We start from the raw sequence: 21,669 nt of genomic DNA on the forward strand, positions 1-21,669 counted from the left end.
AGGGAAATATGGGCTCATTTCGATGTACAGGGTGAAAATGGTACCAGATTTTGGCTTTAGGTCTTTGAAACGGTAGATATGAAGGAAATTTGAGATTTTGAAATCCAAATTGACTCATAATTGACTAGTGGGCTTATTTCAACATGCTCTTTGGATATATGATGACAAATTTTCCAAATTGCCCCATTTTGGCCAAAAAGTAAATAATCGCGATTATTTACTTTTCTTCCAAAATTGACAATTTTTGGCATAGACTGGTTCTAGGCATGGTATAGACCTTGGGTATGAATTATGAGGTGATTTGGATCAAGAAAAGTTGTCTATAACCCAAATTTTGGTTTACACAGACTTCTTTGCGTTTTTTGGCAATTTTGCAAGTAATGGGTGGTCATTTTGGCTCATACTTGATTTTTGGCATGTAATAGGTGTGTACACATGATAGGTGAGGTGAATTGACAATTTCCATGCAAAAATGTTGCAAAAGTAAATAATCGTGATTATTTACAACAGTGACAAGAACTTTGCATTTCACATAAATTTTGACCTAAACATGTTACATACACCTAATACAAGTCCTAAATTGAATTTGGTCAAGTTTGGTCATGCCGGCATCACTCTGTGCTCTATTGACTCTGAAATCACCGTTTTTTGTGACTACTCTGTCTGTTGGGTTGGTCGGTCAACTTTGAGGCTTTGGACTTGTCCGTAACATCATCGTGAAGGTACCTGTCCAATTCTGGCTCATTTGGAGTCAGTTTGACCTCGTATGTCGAATTTGACGCTTTGTAACCTTCGAGCCGTTTTTCGTGAAGGTACCTGTCCAATTTTGGCTCATTTGGAGTCAGTTTGACCTCGTATGTCGAATTTGACGCTTTATAACCTTCGAGCCGTTTTTCGCTTTTCGAGGGCTTTACTTGATGGATTTATTCAAACCAATCATATACATTGTATATGAACCTCATTAGCAAGCCATCTGTGGGGTCAGGTCGAAATTCTAGCCTTTCCCAAAAAACCCTAATTTTCTACTGAGGACGCCCTTGACCCCAACTGAATGATCATCTCATGGTATAGAATGGTTCTATTATGTTAGGGCATGGTATGGTTCAAATCCCATGCGATTTGGTCAAGCTAGCAGGTCACTATGGTCACTTTTAGGTTGTAGGTCTTCGTGCACTACTCGGCTTCTAGGGTTTTTTCTAGGGCTTTAGACTAGCTAACCGGCCGTACAAAATGGATCATTGATTAGTAAGGAACTTACCCCTCATGTCTCATGTGAGACGACGCTAAAAAAGGTCAACTGTGGGCTCCGGAAATGACGTGCAAAAGAAGCCAAAATGCTCTCTCTACAAAGCTCCAAGTGGAAATGAGGTGGTTTTAGCCTACCCTGGCTATCTATACCCGGACTTCCTTCCCCAGATTCCCCCGTTAGTCCTATTAGGCCGTGAAATCTATGTTAGGCTCAAAAATTTCCCAAATCGGATTTCTGTAGCTCATTCTGCAAAAATTTTGCAGAAGTAGGCCTGGCCACCTAATTTAGGCTTCTCGCTTCCAACTTCTGATTTTGTTGAATTTTTTTGTGCTTATCCGCCTTGTCTTACAGATCACCATCGTCTCTTCCATTTTTCCATCTGAGATTTCCTGCTAATTATTATCAATTTTTGACCTTTTTATTGAAAAAATCAAAGAAAATAGAAAAATGCTCTAAAAAAGCAAAGTAAAAATCCAATAATTAAGAAAATCCCTGGAAAAACATAGCTTTATTGTTTTTTGTGGGATTTCTCCATTTTTAAGCCTTTCTATGAGCAAAAATGATGAAAAATACCCAAAAAAGGGCAATTTTTATGATTTTCTGATAGTATATACACTATTTACACTCATCGGGAAGATATTATCAGTGAAATTGCCCCAGTTGATGAATTATAAGGGAATTATTAGGTAATTTTGCAAAAATCACACGTTAACATGAAACTTTTTCCTCCCTCTTCAAACATTGTCCTTAATTACTTAGTACTTAGTACTCTTCCACCCCTCCTAGATGGCGTTTCCCGGGACAACTGTGTGCATGGTTGAACAATTGTGTCTATGCATAGCCGTGATTGGCTCTACCATGATATGAAGATCAATGCAATTCAACCAATATACTGTGCAAGAGCTGGGTCTTGAGTCAATAACTTAAGGGTTTCCGACGTCGAGGTTTGTTGTTGGTATCTTCCAAAGAGAAAATCTTGTAGCCTTTGTGCTCTCTATTTGATAGTACCATCAGGGTGTTTAAGCACGCTGATTTCTTGAGCTGTTGGGAGAACTATAGACGATTGTCGAGCTTTTTATCGCCATTGGTAGCTCGATCTGCTTGGTGCATGGTTTTTGAGAGTCTGTTGAGACTTAACTCGCCACTGTTTGATTGGTTTTGTGTTGTGTGGGGAAGATAATTGCTCCTTTTTCTTCCAAACGTTTTTCACGTTAGGTTCCTTATTCATAGATGCTCGATTTTGTGCTCGAATCCTTGGAACCATCTTCTGTTTCTTTGGTGAAGTTTTAGGTACCCAGATCTGATTTGGTTTATCCACAAGGTGTGCTTTTGGTACCCAAATTTTCCTGACTCCTTGCATGATACTTGTAGCATTTGTTTCTCGAGGGGATGGAGAAGATTTGCTTCGTGGATTGGTCCTCTGATTGCACTTTTTCATTCCTCTTTGCTTGGTGCAATGGGAACAATGAGTTGCCCTCCTTTAAGTGATAGCTTTAGCTGATTTGTATCTCAATCTGGTACTGCTTTGTATGTTCGCATCCAAGGAATACCAAGAATCATAGTCTCATTCATGTGTTCATCTGGAAAGCATACAAACTGATGCGGACATGAACATCCATGTACTACCACGTTTAAGTTGACCACTCCCAATGTTGGAGTCAGATTCTTGTTGCATCCTTTGATTGTCGTTATTCCTGCGGTCAGTGATTGACTTGTTGCGTTCTTGATGTGGAATAACTGACTGCATTCACTCTAGCTCCTGTGTCTACCAAAGCATTGGTGGTATGATTGTTGAGTTGTACTTTGATATGGAGATCCATTCCATCTAACCAGTCATCATCTTTTGAAACTGCATCTTTAGGTAATTCCCATTGTCAATCATCTATTTCCAAAGTGTTGATGGGAATAGATATCTATTGATTCTTGAGAGCAACTTTACGCTTGAGTACCCGAAGTCTAGCTTCCTCTTGGGATTAATCAATAACCTGTTGTCGCTTCATCTTCCTTTGTTTGGTTGCATGCATTCTCTCTAGCAATTCATTGGTTAGTGGAAAATTGTATTTCTTTAAACAACATCCACTAATCCAATTAGCCATTGGTTCACCATCTAAGGTTGACAATTTTACTGCTCCACTTGGAGATACATCTTCAATGATAAATGGTCCATTTCCCTTTTTCTTAAACTTGGGAATGTGTTGCTTAAGGGAATAGACTAGAACTAAGTCCCCTTTCTTGAAAATTTTGGTGATTAAGTGGGAATCAAAATTTGTTTTTGTTTCCTCTTTTGTGCATAGATATGAGCTACAGCAGTTAGCCTTTGCTCGTCTAGCTTTTCCAAATCTTCAAATCTTTCTGACAATTCATGTCCAATCCACTCAAGAGTCTGTGCTACCCTTAAGGTTCGCAATAGACATTCTATTGGCAGTATGGCATCAGAAACCATAAACAAGGTTAAAGGGTGTAGCATTTAAAGCTGTTTTGAATGAAACTCAATAAGCCCATAGAGCAGCATGGAGATTCCTTTCCCACTCGTTCCTTCTTGAACTAACCACTTTGGTCAGTACCGAGCTAAGAATTTTATTTGTATGCTCAGCTTGTTTGTTTGCTTGTGGGTGATAGGGAGCTGATTTGTTATGGATAACCATAAACTCATTAGGCAAATACTCTATTATCTCCTTGAGGAAATGAGTTCCCCGATCACTGATAATCTCTATGGACAGTCCATACCTTACGAATACATACACATATAAGAATGCAGCATTGGTTCTGGCATCATTCTTTTGAGTCGCTTTAGCCTCGGCCCATTTGGTTAAATAGTCTGTAGCTACAATGTTATATTGAGCTGGGGTTTTATAAGCAGGTGGCTATATCAGTCCAACAAAATCTATACCCCATTTTGCAAAGACTCTGGTCCCCATCATTGGTCTTAAGGGCATGTTGTCTACACGTGTTGGCATCTTTGCTTGTTGACAAGCATCACACCTTCGAACATATTCTTTGGCATCCGCAAAAAGTGTTGGCCACCATATGCCTGCCATCAAGATTGCTCTTGTGGTGGTCTCACTAGAAAAGTGACCTCTAGCTAATCTAGCATGTGCTTGTTCTATAATCAGAATATACTTGTTTTCAGTTCCACAAAGACGCAAATGTTGATCTTTACCTCGCCGATATAATTGGTTCCCAATGAGAGCATAGTCTCTTGCTTCCGTTTCAATTGCTCTTTGACGACATTTACTCATATCCTCAGGAAATGTTCGACTTGATAAGTAAGTAACCAAATAGTTACTCCACTTAGGAACAGGTGACATTTGAAACAATGTTACATGAGGAATGGGTTGTTGTTTCTGACATTGAGGGCAATCTCTTACAAAAGATCAAACATCTCTCCTCATAGTCGGCCAAAATACTCCAAGTCTTAAGATTCGTTGCATAGTTTGGTCTTCCACAAAGTGAAGTCCTACTATGGTAACATGTGCTTGACTTAGGTACCGATCCCTTTCTTCAGGGTTAATGCATAAAAGCAATATCCCGTCTCGATTTCTTTTATATAGCCTTCCAACTAGAAATTGATACGTAGCCGATTGCTCGATTAAATCAACTGTGATAGGGAGTGGTGAATCCACTTGAGCTATCGTCATTAATGACACAATTTTTTCCAACCATCTTGGTATCATTTCCACGGAGAACAAATAGGCATCTGGTAGATCATCATCTACCCCTTTAGGTGATTCCCCCAAAACACTCCTGTACAAATGATCTGCTCATTGATGTGTAGTGCCTTTTTTAACAACCACAATGAAATCAAATTCGAGAAGAATGATGAACCATCTCAATATTCTCCCTGTGCTGGATGGTTTTTTGACCAAATATAACAAGGCTTGGTGGTCCACAAAGAACACAAACTTGTTGTCCAATAGGTAATGTCTATACTTTTTAACGGCATAGATCATTCCTAGTCCTTCTCTTTTAGTGGTGGTGTAATTCTTTTCTGCCATATTTAATTGTTGGCTAGCATAAGAAATAGGAAAGTCAATTTTTCCATCTCCCAGTTGGGCTAGTATACAACCAATAGCAAAATTTGAGGCATCTACGTGTACGTAGAATACCTTATCCCAATAGGGTGCTTTCAATATTGGAGATGAGGTGAGAGCTTGCTTAAGCTTCATGAACGATTCTTCACATGCTTCGGTCCATTCAAAGTGTGTAATCAAGCTATACATGGGTTTTGCAATTATAGCATACATGTAGATGAACCGTCGGTAATATCAACAATGTCCCATGAAGGCTTGTACCCCTTTAACTGTTGTTGGTCTAGGCAAATCAACAATGACATGAATCTTTTCAATATCAATAGCTATGCCATTTTAGACAATATATGTCCAAGAATTTTCCCTTTTCTTCCTATGAATGTGCACTTTTTAGGGATTAAGAAAATCCTGTAAAGTCTACATTTCTCGAATACCTTTTTGAGGTGTTCAAAATGATCATCTCGGATTGACAAATGTACGCATAAATCATACATGTATACTTCCAAGAATTTCCGAAGATATTCTTTGAAAGCATGGCTCATCAATCTCTGAAATGTGGTTGGAGCATTAGTTAACCCGATAGGCAAATATATCCCATTCTGTTGCAAAAGCAGTTTTTTGCTGATCTTTTGGGTCGACCAAAAGTTGATTGTATCCCAAAAAACCATCTAGGAAGCTGTAAACTTCTTTTCCCGCCACTCGTTCTAAAACGTACTCCGTTATCGGAAGAGGAAAGGTATCTCTAATGGTAGCTACATTCACTTTCTTGAGATTAACGCACACTCGTAATTTCCCATTCTTCTTAGGTACTACCACAATTGGGGACACCTAGTCAGTGTGTTCAATTTTGTAAATAAATTCAGCTTCCTTTAGTTTTTCAATCTCTTCTTTGATCTTTCTAGAAAAGGTTTCGCTATAAGTGTATGCTCTCTGTCTACTTGGTTGCGCATCATCTCTCATGGGTATAGTATGTTGGCAGATTTCTGGATCAACGCCCTTGACATCCTTGTAAGACCAAGCAGAGTACTCTTGTTTTTCTCGATGTCTGAGAAATTTTTTAGTCTTCGTTTGAAGGATATCTACCCGTTATTTTGTCCTTGACACAATCATTGGCATCTATCTGTATCAAGAATTGTGTTTTACTAGAGACTGATGGCATAGGTCGTGCTTTCACAATTTCAGTGTCCCTCTTTCTTCTATACCATTTTTGTCTTCTTGATTTCTGGTTTGGAAAGTCAAAAAACTTTTCCTCCCTTCCCCTTAAGAGTACTTGAGCTCTCGTATGTTCTTTTTCGGATCCCGAATCTTTGGAGGTAGCTGAGTGTTCTTCCAACTCATCAGTTGTATCATAATAGAGGTCAAAAAAGACTTGTTGAGCTTTCATCAAGTCCTTTGTTTCCTCATCCTTATTTTCAATGTTAAGGACTGACATCATTTGGATGGGAATTATGTCGTAGCCATCCTCATTGCAAAATTGAGTAGGCATAGACGTATTCACACGTACATCCATTATCGCTAAGATTTGAGTCCACTCGAATGGTTCAGATAAATGCTCTCGAAAGGGTTCAGGTATGTAGGCTTCGTCTGTACAGTCCCTTTCTAGGATACATTCCTCTCGTCTTAGGCTTCCATTTTCTGAAGCTCCGCACATCCAAATAGGAGTGTCTTTGTTTAGCCAAGATGGAAGTTTAGTTTCAACCGTAGAGACTGAATCAAACTCCTGGATGGGTGTTTTCAAGACATCTCTATAGGTGTGGTCCTTTAGATTGACCCTTGTTATAGATCCCACCTGCTTTAAGTACAAATAGTCGTTTCCCCAACCTTGGATAAGCTGTACCTGTCGCATGAAAGGTCTTCTCAATATGATTTCATAGCTGAGGTTTTTCCCAAAGTCTACTATGGCAAAAGTGTGTTGATATTCAATTCCACAGGAGTTGACTGTCACTTTTTCTAGTAGCCCTAGCGGTCTTTCAATTTGTCCGTCAGCCAACTGCAACTTCATTCGTGTTTGTCTAATGGCTGGCTGTCCCCAGGATTCCCATACTGCTTTAGTTGTTAGGGATATGCCCGCTCCACTATCCAATATTGCCATGGTTTCAATGTCATTATATTTCACTAGGAGGGTGGTGTTTCCTTCTTCCCCTTCATAATATTCTCCGACCTTGTTCATAGGAACTGATCGTATCTCTTTGTATTCCGTTTCATTTTTTGAGTTTCCCAGATTCTTAGAGATTAACCTCGTTATACCCACCTTCTGTAGGTTTTTCTGTAAATCATTCCATAAGTATGGCCTAAGTTTCAACAATTCTCTCAAGGTAAGAGTGCATTGGATAGGTGTAGACATGATTGATTCAATGCTGTCCACTTCTAGGGTCTATTTGGCTCTTTTTACTTGAGTTGTCTTGCAAATGATAGATTCATCTTCGTTATCTCCCAAGTAAGAAGGTAATTTTTTTAATGTCAAAGGTTTAGATATTCCTGAAGCCTCTGATCCGCAATCCCCGTACAAGGATTGTATATCCATGTATATATTAGATGGTAGGTTATCCAACCAGACTTCCTCTATAGGAGCTGACTTTAAAGTTAGGCTCCCATCATTGATCCCCCTTACCTTTTCCCATAAGTGTCCTGACCAGTCTTCCTCCACGAATGGAATTCCGTCTAAGGCATCTTCATTGTCCGGCACTATGAGCTCTGGTTCATTTGTTTCAAGGTGGGGTTCTGCCACCACCTCGGATTTTGCTTTCGTTTCTTCTACCGCAAGCTCTTTCGGTTTTGCAATACTTTCAAGCTTGGGTTTCTGTTTATCCAGCATTTCCTGCGTGATTCTTACCAAATTTTGATAAGCTTCCAGCTTAGCTGCTTCCATGTCTGGAGATGGATAGTTTTTCCATTTGTTTTCCATGTTTTGGTCTGCTTTTAGTCCGGCTTGGTAGGCTTCCAAGGCAGCATTGATAGGCTCAAAAAATTTATCAACCAGAATGGATCCTCAAGATTTCACGGTTGTTTCCTTAAATTTACTGCCAGTTTCTTTCAACTTGTCCTGGGCTAAAATTTTTGCTTTCTCTTGTTTTCAACCCGTTAAGTTTTGTTTTCTCATCTCATATCTTTTGCTTCTGCTCCTTTTGATTCTTTGAGAAAAAACTTTCGTGTTCTCCGAATCATCATAGGAATTGTGTTTCTTTTTCTTTGCCTGGGCTCTAGGGATTACCGTGATTGGAACAGTCGGTTTGCTCTCTGATGAGCTACTAGGCATCACTTGGACTACGTTGACTACAATTTTTCCCTTGTTCAAAGGATTCTTAGGACAATCTTCCGGAAAGTGTCCTCCCTTTTTGCAACATTGTATGCAATAGGCTGCGATTGGTTTGAGGTTTTTGTCAGGCTCTGGACATTCGTTCTTCCAATGGTCACCAACACCACATTTATGACAGTTTCCTGTTCTGGGCTTCATCATGGGTCTTCCCATGGGAGGTCTGACACCTTGATTAGCTACATAATACATTGGTGCAAGCTTTGGTGGAGCATAAGTCATGGTTTCCTCCATTGGTGGTGGTTGTGGACTATACCAATATCCCTCTACCATTACTGTAGATGGACTAGACTTTGCATAGGTTGTAATAGGCACTAATGCTTGTTCATCTATGACTCCTTCTGAGTGCATGTACTTTACAGGCACCGCATTATGTCCTGGATAAGGAGGTTGTTGTCCCAACACAGGTTGAGGTCTCTCCATACCCATTGGTGGTCTTTGAACTTGAGCCTTTTTAGGCTAATATCTGTACATGGGTTGTCCTGATGGCCTTATGGGCACGTACTGAACATTCCCATCATACTTTGGTCTGAAGTAGCACTCGTGGGTCTTGTGGTTGGTCCATTTACCCTCGATTGCACACCATTTTTGTGGCCTAATTGGTTGTCCTTGTGGGAATATCCCATGTCCTGGTCCTCTCATAGGTGCTTTTTGCATATTTTTCATCATGTCATTCATCCTTTTTAGCATATCTTCTATGGCTGAGAGTGGTGCCACAACAACCGTTCCCACTTGTGCTGGTTTTGTGGATGAAGTCTTCTCACTTTGGTTATCGTTAGGGACATCCTCTTCATTAAAGATCTCACAATTGTCTCCTAGGTCGATAACATCAGACACACACGCCTCTAGGGTTGTATGCTTTTTACTATAGAGTATAGCTTGAAGTTCTTTGTTTAGAAGTCCCTCCAGAAACAATGAGACAAGTCACTCCTCTGCAGGTATCTCCATCTCTGGGCATCTGGCAATGTATTGTTTCATTCGAGTTGCACAATCCCTAACAGACTCACCATGTTTCTGTTTGAAGCTATAGATTTGAGCTACTGTATTATGTTTAATCCGCATTTTAGAACAAGTAGCTATAAATCCTTGAGCTAATGTATTCAAATCCATGATTGACCTTGGTGGAATGTTTTGGAACCATGTCAAAGCTTTTCCTTCTAATGTCATTCCAAACCCCTCGAATTGAGTACGGAAATCGAATATACGGCTCAACTCCAGGTCTTCTGGGACTTGGTCCTGGTTCGAGTCCTTCAAACCAGTCTGTCAAAAATAGTGACTCATGTAGCCCTGGGTTGGCCTTAGTGTCACCCGTTTTTCTACGTGATAAGGTGGTTTCTGGTTTCTTCACATTACTCTCAGATTATCTCTCACAATGTTCGTCTCTTGGAGTGGTTTCTGGTCCTTGACCCAATATCCAATCTCGTATGGAATACCCCTGGTATTTGGTTTGTTCTACCTCCTCAGGAGTCATCATAACAAAGTTTTTGCTATAACAATCCCTAAACAAGTAAGTTGGTAGATCCGCAGATCCCTTCTCTTTGATTTTGAAGATATAGATGATCTTCATGGCCGTTAATTGCTCTGGTCTAGCATGAGAAGTCCACAAAAGATCTTTTATGTTTCTATCTTCCCAGCAATAGACTCCGATCCTAGGATTATGCGTACTAAGCCGTTTCAAAGGCTTCAAGTCTACTTGATTGTATCCCTCAAATTCCAAAGTTGGTGGTCCTTCTTTTGCTGACATATCTGGGATTATAGTGTTTACTTCTAAGCCCCATTTGTCTATCACATCAGGATTTTCAACCTGTACATATTGAGTTCCGTTTCGATCCATGTACATTTTTCCTTGTTTGTTTTCCCTAACCTCCTCTTCAAACTCAATACCATGATCATCAATGTAGATAGCATACTCTTTGTTAGGATCCAAGTGAACCTGGGCTCCATGACAATTAGTCTTGTAGAAAGAGAGTATATTTATAGCGCATTGTCATTCCGGTTTCAGAGTGAGTCGAGTAAGAAGACATTTCGGATGTTGAATCTGAAAGTGTCCGAGACATCTTCAAGAATTGTGTGCAAGGAATTGCCTTGATTCACGCTCTCTTCAATGGATACTCTACTGGTGTTTTCCCTGAATAGGCCTTGATTTCCTATTACACGACCGGATCTAAGGTTCATATAGACGTTGTGAGCGGGATGAAAACACACACAGCGCCTCTATAATGACCCGACACACACTCTTGGAATAATACACACACACACACTATGGGGCACCACTCGGTTTAGACAACACACCTGGCCGAGACAGGGAACACACCTCTGGAGTGAGAGGAGAGAGACTATCCACTTGCCCACTCACACACACACACACACACACACACACACACCCAAAAAACTCAGCTCAAAAGAGGATAATTTCTGATGTTTAGATACAATTGAGCTTGGGCCAACACCAATGGGGCAAATAGCTCACACAATATGGGTAAAATAAGCCAGATACAATCACGAACTAGAGCAGAAACTTCGCTCATAGGAGAAACTTACACAGAAAAATAGCAGGAAAAGAGTGAGGAATTTGGCAAAATGGACAGCGCCATCGCGCTCGGAATGGCCCAAAACCCCAGTCTACAATGTCAAAGTGCTCAAATCCGACCTCGGATGAGCAGTTTACGGTCAAAACAAGCTCCAAAATGAGCAAAAACACACCTGCGGCTGTTCCTCCTCTCTTCTCCACGTTTTTTCTGGTCTTCTCTCAGTTTTTTCAGTTCCCACACTTAGCTTTATTAGTTGGGCACCCTTGGCCTTTTAGATGACCTCAAACGGACCCCGAACAGGCCAAAAACTGACCTCGCAGTGCATAGTTGTCACCTTTTTGCATCATTCGCACACCTGGCACTCAGCTTTTTTCCAATAATGCATCTCGCCACCATGTGAAGTGGCCCCAAAAAGTGGTCCTAATGATGACCTTTCTGCATAACTCTCACCAGAAAACACCCACGTTGTGTCCGTCCTCATCCGCGTGCAAATATTGACCTCGTTCGCCCTCCTGACGCCACTAGATGCCATCTGACGCACCTGTTGACCTCACGTCGTCGGCCCGCGGATAGCTTCCTCGAGAAGTTTTACGCGCTACCAACTCCTCCTTATTGTAGAAAAAACACAGTGGTACTGATAATAGTGAAAATCGATGCACTATGTACACCCTGTCCTACCTGTACACATATGGGCCCCACATAACCACCTGGCTAAGGAAAATGGGCAATCCTTTATTTGATGCACCATGCATGTATAAGTATATATGCGCAATCCCTTGCTCCAAAAAACTCATGACATAATTTGCCCATCCCCTAGCCTGCTAGATCATTCATGATCAGCAGCAGCAAAGACAGATATGAGACTCGCCGCATCACAGGTCTCCTCATCCCTCACCAACACTGCTTGATCCACATACAACTCATCTTGCTCCACCATCATCAATCTAGCATGATACAATTTAAGACGCAACCCATTTACCCTTGACTTATGTAGAACACCATCCAGGTTAGCCAGCTGATATGTGCCATTTGGAAAACACTCCACTACCTTGAAAGGGCCTTCCCACTTAATTTGAAACTTCTTTTGGAAGGTGTTGTCCAGCTTACTATTGTAGCGCAAAACCAAGTCATGTTTCTTGATACTCTTACTTTTAACCTTTTCATTTATCTTTGCCAAAGCGTTATCCTGCATCTGCCCATAATGCTCCAATGCGCTCATCCTATCCAACTGGACCTCTTGTAACTGCAAGAGCCTCTCTTTGAATGCATCACTAGGCGGCCCAAGCAACTTCTCTAACATCTTGACCGCAGGCAACTCTACCTCCACAGGCAATAGTGCTTCCTTTCCATACACCAAATGAAATGGAGTAAACCCTGTACCTGTCTTCACCGAAGTACGGTAAGCCCATAATGCACTAGGCAATTCCAAATCCCAATTCTTTCCTTGGTGCTCTGTCACTTTAGAAATAATTTGTACCAACTCACCATTGAATCTTTCATTTAAGCCATTACACTGTGGGTAATAAGGAGTGGTATGCTGGTGCTTAATCTTCATCTTTGTGCATAAGAATTCTAGCAGTTTAGCTCTAAATCCTGGCCCCTTATCTGAAAGTAGCTCTAATGGCACCCCAAACTTGCAACATATTTCATCATACACAAATTTTGCCACATCCTTTGCAGTGATCTGTTTTACTGCTATAGCCTCTGCCCATCTAGAAAGATAGTCCACTGCCGTCAAAATATAGCTTTTGCCCCTGCTTGTGATAGGTAACGGGCCTATTGCATCAATCCCCCACTTTTCAAACACATCAAACACCATAATGGTTTTTCGTAGCTCTGGCTTCAACACTCTCTTCCCAAATGCTTGACACCTATTGCAAGACCTACACCAATGGTGAACATCCTTGTGCAAACTAGGCCATACATACCCCTCTTGCAAAATCTTATGCAAGGTGATCTTTAGAGAAAAATGGCCACCACATGCGCCTTCATGATTCTCTTCCAACACTCTGTAAAGCTCCTCCTGCCAAGGTACACGTCTCAATACGAGATTAGCCCCTTTCATGTATAAGACATCACCAATCAATTTGTACCTGTATGCTCTACGCACAAAGCCACACTTCTTAGACTTTTGAATCTCCTTTGGAATGATTCCTGTTAGCAAAAACTCCTCTTCTTGAGCCAAACTTTCCCGGCCATGATAAAGAGGTAAATTGGTCCTCAACACGAATAGCTGCCCAATCATGCCTTGAGCTGCTTCATGTGCCTCTCCATTTAGAGCACGTTCAATGTGTCTGATGCTCCATGCTTCAAAATTTTTTAACAGGCCTTTAATTCTAAAGCACATTTCCTTCAATGAAGTGTTCTTGCTCTTCCACACACCCAGCACTTGCTTCACCACTAACAAGGCATCACCTTTTATGCTCAACCTTCGAACCCCATGCTTCAAACAAATGTGTAATCCAGCTTCCAAAGTAGCATATTCAGCCTCATTGTTGCTATGAGCATCCAATTTGAACCCTCTCTTGCATACTAGCTTCCCCTCTGGATCATAAAGTGCTATACCCCCTGAAGCTGCATCATGGCTCTTTCTGTATGAACCATCAAAGAACAACACATGTGCATTGCTGATCTGTGGCACTTCTTCAACTACCTTTCTCACCACCTCTTCCTTAACAATAAGGGGATTCTCCTTGTAGGTCAACAAATCAGCTAGGGTAGCCCTTGTACTATCTTCCACTAGAAAAGAGAACTCAAACTCTTGCAGCTCAATTACCCATTTCTTCACCACATTTGACATGTTAGTACCATTAATTAACTGTGGCAAAAAGGCATAAATCGTCAAGAAAACAAAAGGCCGTGGTAGCAAGTAATGACGAAATCGTCGACAAGCAAATATTACACTGGCCATCACTAGCTCTACTTCCGATAACTTTCTCTCCGCTACCAACTTCACTCGGCTTGCACAATACACTGGCCTCATTTAATGGATGCCCTTCCCCTTTTGCAATAGCATGGCTCCAATGGCATCATCCCCTACTGATGGATTTACATAAAAAACTTTCTCCCAATCAGGAGCCTGCATGGCTGACAACCCCCCTAACACCTCTTTCACCTCTTGAAACACTTCTTCACACTTGTCATCCCATTGCAATGGATCATGCTTTGCCACTTGCTGTAATGGATAAAGAAGCTGCGAAGACAATGGAATAAACCGTGCCATGTACTTCACTTTGTGTATAAAGGTTGCCAATTGCTTCGTACTCGTAGGTGATGGAAGAAGAATAATAGACTTCACCTTATCTGGATCAGCCTCAATGCCATTTTCTGACACCATATGGCCCAATAACTTCACCCTTGGCTGTGCTAGATGACATTTCTTTGGATTTAGTTGTCCTCCACATTCATCATATCGAGCCAATACCATCTGCAGCTTTTCACGGTGATCAGCCCTACTGCTATAGACACAGAAGTCATCCATAAAAGCTTTAACACAACTACCAATGAATGGTTCCAACACCCAATTCTCTCTCTCTTGATAGAAAGATGGTCCATTTGACAACCCAAATGGCAATACTGTGTAGCAATAGCAGCCCCATGGCGTAATAGAATTTGTCTTTGTGCGGTCTTTAAGAGCAATCTTCAATTGAAAATAGCCTGAAAAACCATCACACACACTGTACCTCTCATAACCTGCCACTGAATCCAAGATCTGATCGATGAATGGAAGAGGATATGGGTTCTTCTTAGTGGCTGCGTTTAAGGGTTTAAAATCCACACAAATTCTCCACTTCCCATCCTTCTTTGGACTGACTACAACTGGACTCACCCATTCTGTGGTCTCCACTGGAACTATGAACCCTGCCTTCAGTAACTTGTCCACCTCTACCCGCAAGGCTTCCATTTGCTCTTGACCCATCCTTCTTAGCCTTTGCCGCACTGGCTTAGCACCTTCTTTCAGCTCTATATGCATCTCTTCACCCTCGAACCCTCTGATCTCTTCATATGAAGTAATGAACAAATCAGGAAAACTAGCCAGCATATTCAAAAATATATCCTTCTCCATAGCTGAGAGGTCTCCACTAATCATTTGCGTCATTAATTCCTTCTTCTTTGACAACTCAACCTTGGTTTGCATCAGCCATTCAATCACTTCATAAGGCCCTTCACTTTCATCTTCAACCTCATTCGCAAATGCAACTAACCCAATCTCATGGATTTCTTTGTCCATCAAAAGAAATGCAACATCAGCATCCTCATCACTGCTGGTAGTGCTATCACTGTCCTCATCTGTCACCGTGGAAGAGTCTTCATCACTAGACTCATCCTCATCTTCATAAAGCTCCTCTAATCATTTCCTTGTGTCCATATTATAAAGCTTCTTGGTACCTGTCTTTCCATAGAGGCTAATTGTACCATGTCGCCAATCTTGAACAGCTCCCACTGCACGTAACCATGGTCTGCCCAGTATAATAGGATATGCTCCCAACCCTGCTGGCATCACATGAAAATCAACCACTGCCTTTGCATCATATGCCTCCACTTCTAAGCTCTTTACAACACCCAAGCATTTTACTTTGTGATGGTTTGCCAATCTGATCCAAAAACCTGACACCCCAGCCACTGTGAGACCCATCTTCTCAACGCATGAGTGTGTTATGACGGATATTTGGGCTCCGCCATCCACATAACCTTGTCCCAAATTTTTCCTTTTATGCCACACATCTACTATTGGACAAATGTCTGGTAGCTCATCCATTGCCAACACCTTTACTGAACCTCTCTCTGGCTCTTTCTCCATTGGGTTAACCATCCTCTTCCACTGTCGCTTTAGCTTAGGCACCATCTCTATAAGCTGTCCAAAAGTAACATCTGCCTTCCTGCTCGTCAGATCCTCCTTCAAGTCATAGCTTAATTTCCCATCCCCTAGTGGAAAATCTGAAACATGAAACTTTCGACGAGCTCTCCTTTTCCTCTTGGCCTTGAAATCCTCGCCTTCATGGCTCTTTCCCTTCTTCTTGCTAGGACCTGGGACACTTCTTCCTTCCTTTTCCTCTATCGTCCTCTTCCTAATACGCATCACTAATGTATCCTCTAGCTTTGATGCCTTCTCCAAGGTGACTACACTTAGCACTTTTGTCTTTCCCTTTTCCTCCTGGGTCAGTCCACTGGTTCCTTCGTCTCCCTTAATTTCGATGCTATAATCATTTGACCTAGTTAGCACCTGTCTTGGCAATGGATACATGTCTCCCCCCATCCTTGGTGGCTTATCACATTGCGGGCTGATGTGACCCAACTCTCCACAATTATAACATGTGGGCGTCTGCCTTCAAAACCTACCATTGCTTTGTCCAACACCATTCCTAGGCCTTTCTTCACCTCCTGGCTGATTTGCAAACCTCCCTCGACCTCGATTATTTCCCACTTGACCTAGCATGTTTAGGCTGAGATTCTTCATCCAATCTACCATTTGCCTCATGTCTTGCCTTAGCCCATCATCTTGCACTGCAGTAGTGACCACTGCTGGCATAACCTGAGTAGTAACAGGAACTACTGGTTCATGATGAACCCCTGACATGCGCCCTTGTAAAGACTCTATAGGCTGAAATTCAGACCTCATTGGGAAAGACTCCACCCCTAGCTGACTCATTTTCCTCAGCTTCCACTCTTTGTTCCTTGCTACCTCTAGTGCATCCTCATATGTCCTAGGCTTCTTTAGCTCCACTCTCCAACGTATATTCTCCCAAAGACCAGCCAAGAACCTATCCTTCTTCATTATGTCAGGCGGGGGTACCTGTGGTGCTAAAGCCTTGCACATTCGCTCCCATGCCAATGAAAACTTACGTATGTACGCATCTACTGGCTCACCTTCCTTTTGCACCAAAGCCTGTACTTCTTGCCACACCTTGTCAGGATCTTCTATCTTCACAAACTCCACTTCCAACCCATGTCGTAGATTGTCCCAACTCAACCTTACAGGTGGATCAGCCACACGCAACTCCTCTTCAAATGCTTTAGACCAAACTCGTGCATCACTCTTCAAACAAATTTGGAGAAGGCGTAACATTTGCGTAGGGTCATGAATCTGGTTGCTAATGCAGGCAACCTCCATCTTTTCCAAAAATTCTTCCACATCTTCATCACTTCTTCCATGAAACTCGGGATAAGAGAAAGCCATGGCTACCCAAATTATGATGCTTTGAGAACCCCTTTGAACACACGTGCAAGAACCCAAAACTTTTCACTACCCAATCCCTAGAAACTTCAATGGAGCTCAGCTTTAGATAAGGACAAACACATGCACATCAAATGAGTTTTCATAGTTGATCATTGGAATTACAACAGGCAAAGGACATTCCAGGATCTCTCTCAATCTTCTTGGCCCAAACATAAAGACTATGCGCTGCTGGAAAAAGATCTTCCTGGACACATGAACATTAATTTGAATTCTTTGAGTTAAATGAGGGCCATTTTGATCATCCATTAAAGCCAACCATGAAGCTCCCAAGAAGGCACACCTGACTTATCCTCTGATTTTTGCCCAAATTTCAGTAGCATAATAGCATAAATGGCTCAAAATACCAAAAATCCAGCCATCATAACTTGGGAAAATTTCGACAGAGTTTCCCCAGAAGTAGAGCAGTAGGAACCCAAAATATAGACTGCCTATGTATGCATAAACTGTCAACAATAGAACCCGAGCATCAAGTAGGACTCACTAGTACATAGCCTATGGCGAGGTCACAAAAAGGGTGCTCTAGCTACCTGTATCACCGAAAGGATCTCCACATTTGAGAATCCCCCAGCTCAATAAAAACCTCACGCTATCGACCCTCACACGAAGGCTAATGCAAATCGCATATAGTCAAGTCTCAGAAATGACTATCTTCCAGACCAAGTCTCAGAAATGGATGGGACTGCCAAATACAACCAAGTATGGCTCCACAAATGCGTACAGTGGCAGTTTCCACAAGTAACGTATAATCCAGCAGACAATGCGCTCAAATAGGCGCCAAGTGATGCATTCCCACAACAACTGCAAGTGACATCACTGCTAGTATATCACTGTACTCCAGCTACCTGTACCTGTGTGAATCACCTGTACCTGTACCTGTCCCTGTAACTTGTAACCTGTAACCTGTAATCTGCAACCTGCAACCTGTAATCCCGAAGCTCGAAGCTCGAAGCTCGAAGCAGAAGGTACTCGAAGAAGATCCTCCGTGGGGGCGCCAAAAGAATGTGAGCGGGATGAAAACACACACAGCGCCTCTATAACGACCCGACACACACTCTTGGAATGATACACACACACACACTATGGGGCACCACTCGGTTTAGACAACACACCTGGCCGAGACAGGGAACACACCTCTGGAGTGAGAGGAGAGAGACTATTCACTTGCCCACTCCACACACACACACACACACACACCCCCAAAAAACTCAGCTCAAAAGAGGAGAATTTCTGATGTTTAGATACAATTGAGCTTGGGCCAACACCAATGGGGCAAATAGCTCACACAATATGGGTAAAATAAGCCAGATACAATCACGAACTAGAGCAGAAACTTCGCTCATAGGAGAAACTTACACAGAAAAACAGCAGGAAAAGAGTGAGGAATTTGGAAAAATGGACAGCGCCATCGCGTTCGGAATGGCCCAAAACCCCAGTCTACAATGTCAAAGTGCTCAAATCCGACCTCGGATGAGCAGTTTACGGCCAAAACAAGCTCCAAAATGAGCAAAAACACACCTGCGGCTGTTCCTCCTCTCTTCTCCACGTTTTTTCTGGTCTTCTCTCAGTTTTTTCAGTTCCCACACTTAGCTTTATTAGTTGGGCACCCTTGGCCTTTTAGATGACCTCAAACGGACCCCGAACAGGCCAAAAACTGACCTCGCAGTGCATAGTTGTCACCTTTTTGCATCATTCGCACACCTGGCACTCAGCTTTTTTCCAATAATGCATCTCGCCACCATGTGAAGTGGCCCCAAAAAGTGGTCCTAATGATGACCTTTCTGCATAACTCTCACCAGAAAACACCCACGTTGTGTCCGTCCTCATCCGCGTGCAAATATTGACCTCGTTCGCCCTCCTGACGCCACTAGATGCCATCTGACGCACCTGTTGACCTCACGTCGTCGGCCCGCGGATAGCTTCCTCGAGAAGTTTTACGCGCTACCAACTCCTCCTTATTGTAGAAAAAACACAGTGGTACTGGTAATAGTGAAAATCGATGCACTATGTACACCCTGTCCTACCTGTACACATGTGGGCCCCACATAACCACCTGGCTAAGGAAAATGGGCAATCCTTTATTTGATGCACCATGCATGTATATGTACATATGCGCAATCCATTGCTCCAAAAAACTCCTGACAAAATTTGATGCACCATGCATGTATATGTACATATGCGCAATCCCTTGCTATGGAAGTCAAAATTTGACTTTCAGATTCAGCTTAGCAAAATCAAAGGTCTAATCTACAATCTGTAAACTGAGTGTATCTGTACCATTTTTGATCTGATTGAACCCAAAATTTCCATGTGGCCTTATATTATGCTGGTGTAACACTGTATAAGTCCAAAAGTTAAATTTAAAGTCTCTAGATAGAAAGTAAATAATCGCGATTATTTGCTTTTGTCACTTTTTTCCACTTTTTGGATTGGTTTGGCGAGTATACAGTTTGTTATAGTTTGGACAAAATCTGATCAAGTTTACCCACTGTTCCGTGTCCGCAGACTCTGATTTCGAGAATATGGCTTAAGTCTCACTTTTGTGGTCCAAATTTCACCAAAATTGATTTGTGGGGCCTAATTGATGTGCTTGGCCTTGTGGTATACTCAAATTTGCAAAATCACCAAGTTTTGAAGCAAATGTAAATAATCACGATTATTTATTCCTGAATTTTTTTTTCAAATTTTTGTCCGAACTTTGACACAGATCTGTTAAGCACCTTATGTTACGGTCAGTAGCCAATTTTCACCAAGTTTGGATAATTTTTGGTCAAATGGTCATCAATTATCTGTTCGCAGACTAACTTTGCAATTTTTGTCACAGTTTTCACTCCAGTGATCCAAATCTTACCAAATTTGGTTTGTGGTCTTCTTACAACATGGTAAAGCTAGTCGTATGCCAACTTGGTCAAAAAAGTTCAAAAACAAGGCAGAAGGAAATAATCGCGATTGTTTACTTTTGCCAAAATTTTGCAAGTTTTTGGTCAATTGAGCATATACACATGTTTATCACATCAATATAGGCCTATAAATAAATTTTCAACAAGTTTGGATAAATATTTCCTCAATTCACACTCAAGATTCAAAAAGTCAGTACAAACTTTAGTTTTCACCCAGTTTTTTGCCAGTTTAATTATCCAAATCTCTTGGGCCTTTACAAAAGTTGTTTGTACACATGCAATAGGTCAATGATATGAGTCTTGGCTAATTTAGAGCAAAAAGTTAATAATCACGATTATTAACTTGAGGCTTGAAATGAGCACTTTTTTGAAATTTTCCAAGGACAATCCTTTTATGATGTGTTTTAAGCCTATGAATAAAGTCAAAACTTAGTTTGGCCTAAAAACTCAAGAAAAAGTAAATAATCTGAGTTTTGGTCAACTTCTTGAAATTTTTACCTCGAAGTGTCCTTGAGCTTACCCACTGGTTCGGACAACTCGTAGGCTTACTCGGATTGAGTGAATTTGAGTCTTTTCGTGCTATTTCTAGCCGTAGACCTGAAATTCTGCAACTTTACATAACAACTCACACTCGATTCTTTCTGAGAGAGCGATGCTATAAAATCCACCTTGGATCCTACTTACCCTACTCCTAGTTCCTCATGCAATGGGTTGTGGAAAGTGTTGAAAAACACTCGTTTTCTTCTGTTTTTTTTTGTTTTTTAAAGTCTTGATCTTAAGACTTGTCTCATCTACCATTCATCCTCCAAATCCTAATTTAAATCTTCAATCCTACAGTCCTAAAGGTACTCAGCAAGTACGATTACTTCCAAGCTACCTCTACACAGCAAAAGATGACAATCTTAAGCTATGCGGTTTCTAAAAGAGAATTTTGAACTCTAGGAGAACCTAGAGGAAGTTAAAGGACAATTACACAAGACGCTCATGTTTTTTCCTAGTTTAGGTTTCTTCGATCCCCGATAGCAGTGCCAAATGGGGGACGCATGTCTAACCTCACCATCCTATCTTATTGCAGTATTAGCAAGAACCACGATTAATTTGTCAACCCATGCGACGAAGCTGACTCGACTAGTGCATAGACGCTACAAGAGGTTGTCAATCTCTCGAAAAACAACTAACAACTCGCATCTAACTCAGGCTACACTCAAGTGACTGAAATCACCAAAAGCCAATCGCTCATCGACAAGAAAATCACATCCGTTACAGCATCAAATGACATCCAAACGTAATGAAACTTCTAGGACAATTTTACAAGACCCAAGCACACATGCCTATGGACTCAAATCCCACTTTAGGTCAAGTTTCAAAATCGCGATTATTAACAACTGTGGATTTTTGACCTAGTCGTTTTTT

Source organism: Adiantum capillus-veneris, chromosome 4, assembly GCF_014529385.1.
Source record: "Adiantum capillus-veneris isolate H3 chromosome 4, ASM1452938v2, whole genome shotgun sequence".
Classification (NCBI taxonomy): Eukaryota; Viridiplantae; Streptophyta; class Polypodiopsida; order Polypodiales; family Pteridaceae; genus Adiantum; species Adiantum capillus-veneris.